The sequence below is a fragment of the Arachis ipaensis genome, chromosome B6, assembly GCF_059453495.1.
Source record: "Arachis ipaensis isolate K30076 ecotype BB chromosome B6, ASM5945349v1, whole genome shotgun sequence".
Classification (NCBI taxonomy): Eukaryota; Viridiplantae; Streptophyta; class Magnoliopsida; order Fabales; family Fabaceae; genus Arachis; species Arachis ipaensis.
The window spans coordinates 117,813,254-117,822,948 of record NC_142441.1 but is presented as its reverse complement, the minus strand read 5'-3'; the positions used below and the strand labels follow the sequence as shown (position 1 = coordinate 117,822,948).

Genomic DNA, 9,695 nt, shown 5'->3' with positions numbered 1-9,695 from the left:
GTCAATATTTTATTCTGAGCCAATATGGCATTCAGAGTATCAACTTCAAGAACTCCCTTCTTCATAGGCGTCCCATTACTCACAGGATTCCTTTCAGAAGTGTACATGAACTGGTTATTAGCAACCATGTCAATGAGTTCTTGAGCTTCTGCAGGCGTTTTCTTTAGGTGAATGGATCCACCTGCAGAAGTGTCCAGTGACATCTTTGATAGCTCAGATAAACCATCATAGAATATATCCAGGATGGTCCATTCTGAAAGCATGTCAGAAGGACACTTTTTAGTCAACTGTTTGTATCTTTCCCAAGCTTCATAGAGGGATTCACCTTCTTTCTGTCTGAAGGTTTGAACATCAGCTCTAAGCTTGCTCAGCTTTTGAGGAGGAAAGTACTTGGCTAAGAAAGCCGTGACCAGCTTATCCCAAGAGTTCAGGCTGTCTTTGGGTTGAGAATCCAACCATAATCTAGCTCTGTCTCTTATAGCAAAAGGGAAAAGCATGAGCCTGTAGACTTCAGGATCTACTCCATTAGTCTTAACAGTATCACATATCTGCAAGAATTCAGTTAAGAACTGAAAAGGATCTTCAGATGGAAGTCCATGAAACTTGCAGTTCTGCTGCATCTGAGAAACTAATTGAGGTTTCAGCTCAAAATTGTTTGCTCCAATGGCAGGAATGGAGATGCTTCTTCCATGTAAATTGGAATTAGGTGCAGTAAAGTCACCAAGCATCTTCCTTACATTATTATTATTTTCGGCTGCCATCTCCTCTGCCTGTTCGAAAATTTCTGAAAGGTTATCTCCGGATTGTTGTATTTTAGCTTCTCTTAATTTTCTCTTCAGAGTCCTTTCAGGTTCTGGATCTGCTTCTACAAGAATGTTCTTATCCTTGCTCCTGCTCATATGATAAAGAAGAAGGCACAGAAAAATAATAATAATAATAGAGATCCTTTATACCACAGTGTAGGGATCCCTGTGTGAGTAGAAGAAGAGGGGGAGATAAAGGATGTGATGTAAAGGAAGAAACACAACTGTACGAATGGAAGAGATGTGAGATGAGATGTTAGGATATGAATGAATAAATAGAATAGGATGGAGGAGGGATAATTTTCGAAAATTATTTTGAAAAAGAGTTAGTGATTTTTGAAAAATGGTTTTTGAAAAGTGTTAGAAATTTTCGAAAATTTTTGAAATCAAAAATAAAAAATAAAAATAATTAGTTAATTAAAAAGAAATTTTTGAAAAAGGGGGAGATATTTTCAAAAATTAGAGAGAGAGAGTTAGTTAGGTGGTTTTGAAAAAGTTAAGAAACAAACAAAAAGTTAGTTAGTTAGTTGAAACAAATTTTGAAAAGATAAGAAGTTAGGAGGTTAGGAAAGATGTTTTGAAAAGATATTTTTGAAAAAGATAAGGTAAGAAGATATTTTTAAAAAGATATGATTGAAATTAGTTTTGAAAAAGATTTGATTTTTAAAATCACAATTAATGACTTGATTCACAAGAAATCACAAGATATGATTCTAGAACTTAAAGTTTGAATCTTTCTTAACAAGTAAGTAACAAACTTGAAATTTTTGAATCAAAACATTAATTGATTATGTTATTTTCGAAAATTTGGTATAAAAATAAGAAAAAGATTTTTGAAAAATATTTTTGGAATTTTCGAAAATAACTAAGGATTTTGAAAAAGATTTGATTTTTGAAAAAGATTTTGAAAAAGATAAGATTTTCAAATTGAAAATTTGATTTGACTCATAAGAAACAATTTGATTTTAAAAATTTTTGAAAAAGTCAATCCAAATTTTCGAATTTGAGGAGAGAAAAAGGGAAAGATATTTTTTTGATTTTTGAAATTTTTATGAAAAACATGAAAATTATGCAATGCATGAAATTTTTAGATCAAAACAATGAATGCATGCATGAATGCTATGAATGTCAAGATGAACACCAAGAACACTATGAAGAACATGATGAACATCAAGAACATAATTTTGAAAAATCTTTAATGCAAAGAAAACATGCAAGACACCAAACTTAGAATTCTTTGATGCTTAGGCACTAAGAATTCAAGAATGCATATGAAAAACACTAAACAACACAAAACAAAAAATCATCAAGATCAAACAAGAAGACTTACCAAGAACAACTTGAAGATCATGAAGAACACTATGAATGCATGATATTTTCGAAAAAATGCAAGATGCATATGCAATTGACACCAAACTTATAACATGACTCAAGACTCAAACAAGAAACACAAAAATATTTTTGATTTTTATGATTTTATGAATTTTTTTGGATTTTTTTTTTCGAAAATTATATGAAAAAGAAAAAAAATAAGGATTCCAAAATTTTTAATATGAATTCCAGGAATCTTGCCATGTTAGTCTAAAGCTTCAGTCCAGGAATTAGACATGGCTCACTAGCTAGCCAAGCTTTCAAAGAAAGCTCCAGTCCAAAACACTAGACATGGCCAATGGCCAGCCAAGCTTCAGCATTTAACACCAGAGTATATTGATCTTGATAACAAATTGCTGCTCATCATTTATCAAGTATGTAAATTACCTCTGATGGTTTGGAAGCCTCAGTCCAAAAGAATTTAGACATGGCTTTACAGCCAGCCAGGCTTCACATGCTTCATGAAACACTAGAATTCATTCTTAAAAATCTTGAATAAAATATTTGAAAACATTTTTATATTTTTCGAAAACAAAAGAAAAATTTTTTTTTTTTGAAAATATTTTTGGAAAAATTTTTGAAAATAAAATAAAAAGAAAATTACCTAATCTGAGCAACAAGATGAACCGTTAGTTGTCCAAACTCAAACAATCCCCGGCAACGGCGCCAAAAACTTGGTGCACGAAATTGTGATCTCCAGGCTCGAACGAATCCTGGTAATGGCTCCAAAGCTTGGTGCTCTGATCTTAATTCATGATTGTCACAACTTCGATACAACTAACCAGCAAGTGCACTGGGTCGTCCAAGTAATACCTTACGTGAGTAAGGGTCGAATCCCACGGAGATTGTTGGTATGAAGCAAGCTATGGTCACCTTGTAAATCTCAGTCAGGCAGATATAAAGTGATAATGGTGTTTTCGAATTTAATATAATAAAATAGGGATAGAAATACTTATGTAATTCATTGGTAGGAATTTCAGATAAGCGAATGGAGATGCTTTCGTTCCTCTGAACCTCTGCTTTTCTGCTATCTTCATCCAATCAGTCTTACTCCTTTCCATGGCTGGCTTTATGCAAGGGCATCACCGTTGTCAGTGGCTACATCCCCTCCTCTCAGTGAATAATATGCTCACGCACCCTGTCACGGCACGGCTATTCATTTGTCGGTTCCCGATCATGCTGGAATAGGATTCACCCTCCTTTTGCGTCTGTCACTAACGCCCAGCACTCGCGAGTTTGAAGCTCGTCACAGTCATTCAATCATTGAATCCTACTCGGAATACCACAGACAAGGTTTAGACTTTCCGGATTCTCTTGAATGCCGCCATCATTCTAGCTTACGCCACGAAGATTCCTGTTAGGAGATCTAAGAGATATTCATTCTAGCTTATTTCATGTAGAACGGAAGTGTTTGTCAGGCACGTGTTCATAGGGGAGATGGTGATGAGCGTCACACATAATCATCACCTTCATCACGTTCTTGGGTGCGAATGGATATCTTAGAAGCGAAATAAGATGAATTGAATAGAAAACAGTAGTACTTGCATTAATCTTTGAGGAACAGCAGAGCTCCACACCTTAATCTATGGAGTGTAGAAACTCTACCGTTAAAAATACATAAGTGAAGGTCCAGGCATGGCCGAGATGGCCAGCCCCCAAAACGTGATCAAAGGATCATAAGGTAATCCCAAGATGATCAAAAGATACCTAATACAATAGTAAAAGGTCCTATTTATAATAAACTAGTCACTAAGGTTTACATGAGTAAGTAATTAATGCATAAATCCACTTCCGGGGCCCACTTGGTGTGTGTTTGGGCTGAGCTTAAGTGTAGCACGTGCAGAGGCCATTTGTGGAGTTGAACGCCAGTTTCTGTGCCAGTTTGGGCGTTCAACTCTGGTTTTGGATCCTTTTCTGGCGCTGGACGCCAGATTTGGGCAGAAGGCTGGCGTTGAACGCCAGTTTACGTCGTCTATTCTTGGCCAAAGTATGGACTATTAAACATTGCTGGAAAGACATGGATGTCTACTTTCCAACGCAATTGGAAGCGCGCCATTTCGAGTTCTGTAGCTCCAGAAAATCCACTTTGAGTGCAGGGAGGTCAGAATCCAACAACATCAGCAGTCCTTCTTCAACCTCTGAATCTGATTTCTGCTCAAGTCCCTCAATTTCAGCCAGAAAATACATGAAATCACAGAAAAACACACAAACTCATAGTAAAGTCCAGAAATGTGAATTTAACATAAAAACTAATGAAAACATCCCTAAAAGTAACTAGATCCTACTAAAAACATACTAAAAACAATGCCAAAAAGCGTATAAATTATCCGCTCATCAATAGTCAACAACCTTTCTGGAAAGAGAAGTTCCTTGCTGGACTCCCAAAATCCCTGGGAGATAAAGTAAGGGATAAAATACAAAGCTTAACCCCAGATGGTATAATACCCTATGATGAGCTAAGTTATGGTCAACTGGTTTCTTTCATCCAGAAGGTTGCTCTAAAGATTTGTCAAGATGACAAAATCCAAAGGCAACTTGCACGTGAAAAAATCCAAAATCGTATTGATCTGGGAACTTTCTGTGAACAATTCGGTCTTCCTGCTTGTCATCCTAAGAAATCCAAAAGACCATCCAATTAAAAAGTTTTTAAACCTAATCCTGAAAAGAATTTCAGAAGATATAGAAAAGGTTTTCAAAAACCCAAAAATGAAAAGAGTTTCCAAAAGAATTTCCAAAATTACCCTCAAAAGAACCCCATTATTTGCTATACATGTAAGAAACCTGGACATATTAGCAAATACTGCCGGTTAAAAGGAAAGATTAATAATCTAAACCTTGATCCCCTGATTGAGGAACAGATTAATAATATGCTGTTAGAAAGTTCAAAAAATGATTCAGACCGAGAATCTTCGGATGATATCAATAACATCGAAATCGATGACATTGAATCATCCGAAGATTCAGATGTCAAGCAAATTGGTGTTTTATCCAAAGATCAAGATCTCCTATTTGATGCTATTGAGGCTATTGACAATCCAGAACAAAAGAAAGACTTTCTTTTGAAACTAAAAAGATCTTTACAAAAGGAGAAAAAACCCAAAAATTTGGTCCTTAGCAATAAATATGATGTCAAACCTATTTTCAAAAAATTAGAAAAACAAGTTATTCGTCCCATAACTATTCAGGACCTCCAGTCCGAGGTCAACAATCTTAAAAGAGAAATCCAGGAAATCAAGAGAAACCAAGACAATCATCAACTCATTCTCTCTCAATTAGTGCAAGGGGGAGAATCTGGTGATGAAGAACTTGATCCCCTTTCAAACCAAACAGAGTGTTCTAAGGAACAAGAAAATAAAATTTCTGACGACAACGAGGGAAACGAAATTTTGAGAATAATCAATGTATTCTCTTTTATGAAACATCGTGTTCATATCCGAATTGCCGTTAAAGATTTTGTTTTCGACACCATTGCACTCTTTGACTCAGGTGCAGATTCAAACTGTATTAAGGAAGGTCTGATCCCCACAAAATATTTCAAAAAATCTACTGAACGCCTTAGCTCGATAACGGGCGAAAGACTAAGTATCAATTTCAAACTAACAGGTGTTTTTGTTGAAAAGGGCAATCTCAGAATTCCCACCGAATTTATTATTGCAAAAGATATAAAAAATGATGTAGTCTTGGGGACACTGATGAGCGGATATTTTATACGCTTTTTGGGGATAATTTCATATAGTTTAGAGTGTGTTTTAGTTAGTTTTTAGTCTACTTCTAGTAGTTTTTAGGAAAAATTCATATTTCTGGACTTTACTATGAGTTGTGTATTTTTCTGTAATTTCAGGTATTTTTCTGGCTGAAATTGAAGGAGCTGAGCAAAAATCTGATTCAGGCTGAAAAAGGACTGCTGATGCTGTTGGATTCTGACCTCCCTGCACTCAAAGTAGATTTTATGGAGCTACAGAACTCGAAATGGCGTGCTTCCAATTGCGTTGGAAAGTAGACATCCAGGGCTTTCCAGCAATATATAATAGTCCATATTTTGCACAAGAATTGACGACGTAAACTGGCGTTCAACGCCAGCCTTCTGCCCAATTCTGGCGTCCAGCGCCAGAAAAGGATAAAAAACTGGAGTTGAACGCCCAAACTGGCACAAAAACTGGCGTTCAACTCCACAAATGGCCTCTGCACGAAATCTCAGCCCCAGCACACACCAAGTGGGCCCCAGCACACCAAGTTGGCCCCAGAAGTGGGTCTCTGCATCACCCATCATAGTCCACTCATATTTTGTAACCCTAGGCTACTAGTTTAGTATTTAAACAACTTTTAGAGACTTATTTTGTATCTCATGACATTTCAGATCTAAACTTTGTATTCTCTGACGGCATGAGTCTCTAAACCCCATTGTTGGGGGTGAGGAGCTCTGCTGTGTCTCAATGAATTAATGCAAGTATTTCTGTTTTCCATTCAAACACGCTTGTTCCTATCTAAGATGTTCATTCGCACTTAATTGTGATGAAGGTGATGATCTGTGACATTCATCACCTTCCTCAACCCACGAACGTGTGCCTGACAACCACCTCCGTTCTATATCCGATTGAATGAGTGTCTCTTAGATTCTTTAATCAGAATCTCCGTGGTATAAGCTAGAACTGATGGCGGCATTCATGAGAATCCGGAAAGTCTAAGCCTTGTCTGTGGCATTCCGAGTAGGATTCAAGGATTGAATGACTGTGACGAGCTTCAAACTCCTGAAGGCTGGGCGTTAGTGACAGATGCAAAAGGATAGTAAATCCTATTCCAACCGGATCGAGAACCAACCGGTGATTAGCCGTACTGTGACAGAGCACGTGAGCGTAGTTTTCACTGGAAGGATGGAAGGTAGCCATTGACAAAGGTGATCCACCAACACACAGCTTGCCATAGGAGGACGTGCGTGTGTGAATCAGAAGACAGAGGAAAGCAGAGATTCAAAAGACAAAGCATCTCCAAAACTCCAACATATTCTCCATTACTACACAACAAGTAACTTTTAATTTATGCTCTACTGGTTATTCATAATTCAACTGATAAACATAATTGACTTCCTGACTAAGATTTACAAGATAACCATAGATTGCTTCAAACCAACAATCTCTGTGGGATTCGACCCTTACTCACGTAAGGTATTACTTGGACGACCCAGTGCACTTGCTGGTTAGTGGTACGGGTTGTGAAAAGTGTGATTCGCAATTTGTGCTACCAAGTTTTTGGCGCCGTTGCCGGGGATTGTTCGTGTTTGAACAACTGACGGATTATTTTGTTGCTTAGATTAGGAAAAATTTTCTCTTTTTTGGTTTAGAGTCTTTTATTATTTATCCCTTGTTAAAACACTTTAAATTTATAGCTCAGTTATTTAGAACGTGGTGTTTATGTTCATGATAATTGGCTATCATATTTTTTTAAAAAAAAACCTTTTTCAAAAATAATTTTTCTATTAAATCCTGTGCCAAACTTTAAGTTTGGTGTTTTCAAAAATAATCTTTCTTAAAATAAGGTCCAAATAACTCATTTGGCTAGAACATTAATTTGATTGGGTTAGAATCTTTTATACTCTTTTCAAAACATTCTTTTTCAAAAACAATTTTTTTATTAAATCTTGTGCCAAACTTTAAGTTTGGTGTTTTCTTGTTGATTTCCCTTTGATTTTCGAAAATTTTGTTTGGTTTTCAAAAAAATTTTTAAGTTTGGTGTTCTTCCTTCATGTTCTTGTGTTCTTGTGAGTCTTCAAAGTGTTCTTGAGTTTTCCTTGTGTCTTGATCTTAAAATTTTTAAGTTTGGTGTTCCTTGGTGTTTTCCCTCCAAATTTTTCGAAAACAAGGAGCATTAGATCTAAAAATTTTAAATCTTGTACTATCTTATTGTTTTTCTCTCTCCTCACTAAATTCAAAAATATCTTTTCAAAATATCTTTTCTAACTTCCTATCTTTTCAAAATTTGTTTCAACTAACTAACCAACTTTTTGTTTGTTTCTTAACTTTTTCAAAACTACCTAACTAACTCTCTCTCTCTCAAATTTTCGAAAATATCTCCCCTTTTTTTTTTAAAATTTCTGTTTTTTTTAACTAATTATTTTTAAATTTTTTTACGAAAAAAAAATTTTTATTATTTCAAAATTCAAATTCTTTTTAGTTATTTTATTTTATTTAAGTATTTACTTCTTATAAAATAAAATAAATAAAAAGATAAATCAGTCCAAGTTATATCCATAGAGATCCATCATGGACATAAGTGGAGATGGACAGTCCAGGAGGACTTTGGGGTCATATTCTAACCCCTCTACTGCTTCATATGGGAGTAGCATCTGCATACCCTCCATTGGAGTTAGTAGCTTTGAGTTGAATCCTCAGCTCATTATCATGGTGCAGCAAAGTTGCCAGTATTCCGGTCTTCCACAGGAAGAACCTACAGAGTTTCTGGCACAATTTTTACAAATTGCTGACACAGTACATGATAAGGAAATAGATCAGGACGTCTACAGACTATTACTGTTTCCATTTGCTTTAAAAGATCAAGCTAAGAGGTGGTTAAATAACCAACCTAAGGCCAGCATAAGAACATGGAAATAGCTGACAGAAAAATTCCTGAATCAATATTTCCCTCCAAAAAGGATGACACAGCTAAGGCTGGACATCCAAGGCTTTAAACAAGGAGATAATGAATCTCTTTATGATGCCTGGGAGAGATACAGAGAGATGCTACGAAAATGCCCCTCTGAAATGTTTTCAGAGTGGGTTCAGTTAGACATCTTCTACTATGGGCTTGCAGAAGGAGCTCAGATGTCTTTAGATTACTCAGCTGGTGGATCTATCCATATGAGAAAGACAATTGAAGAAGCTCAAGAGCTCATTGATACAGTTGCCAGGAATCAGCATCTGTATCTAAGCAGCAACCCTTCCATGAATGAAGAGGTTAAAACAGTAACTGCTGAATTCAGTACTGTAAAACAAGCTGCTGAATTCAATCAGCAATTAGATTTTCTAACAAAGCAGCTAGCTGAATTCAAAGAAAGGTTACAGGAGACAAGGATAGCTAATATGCATATGGAAGAACAGTTTAAGCAAACAAAGCAGCAGCTATCAAAGCAAATAGCAGAAGAATGCCAAGCAGTTCAATTAAGAAGTGGGAAAACATTAAATACCCCACCTCAAGGCATCAAAAATTCAAGAAATGAGCAACCCACCAAAGATTCCCCTGAGGACAGTAAGAGCCCAGGGAAAACTAATTCTGGCACTAAAACGCCAGAAAATAGGTGGAAGGCTGGCGCTGAACGCCCAGACCATGCCCAAAACTGGCGTTCAGCGCCAGAAACAAGGCAGGATTGGCGTTCAACGCCAGAAATGGGCAAGAATCTGGCGTTGAACGCCCAAATGGGGCAGAATCCAGCGCTGAACGCCCAACAGGGGCACATTTCTGGCGTTCAGGCGCCAGGAACAGACAGTGAGTTGGCGTCTAACGTCACTCCAACTTCTAACTCTGGTACGC

The 9,695-nt window shown here is 36.6% G+C and overlaps 1 non-coding gene across 1 annotated transcript; it reads left to right on the top strand.

The window, feature by feature from the left end:
* Positions 1 to 257: 257 nt before the first annotated feature.
* LOC148562446 (small nucleolar RNA R71) lies at positions 258 to 365 on the top strand. The gene has a single exon (XR_015887530.1). It is a non-coding gene; the product is annotated as a small nucleolar RNA R71 (small nucleolar RNA).
* Positions 366 to 9,695: the final 9,330 nt, after the last annotated feature.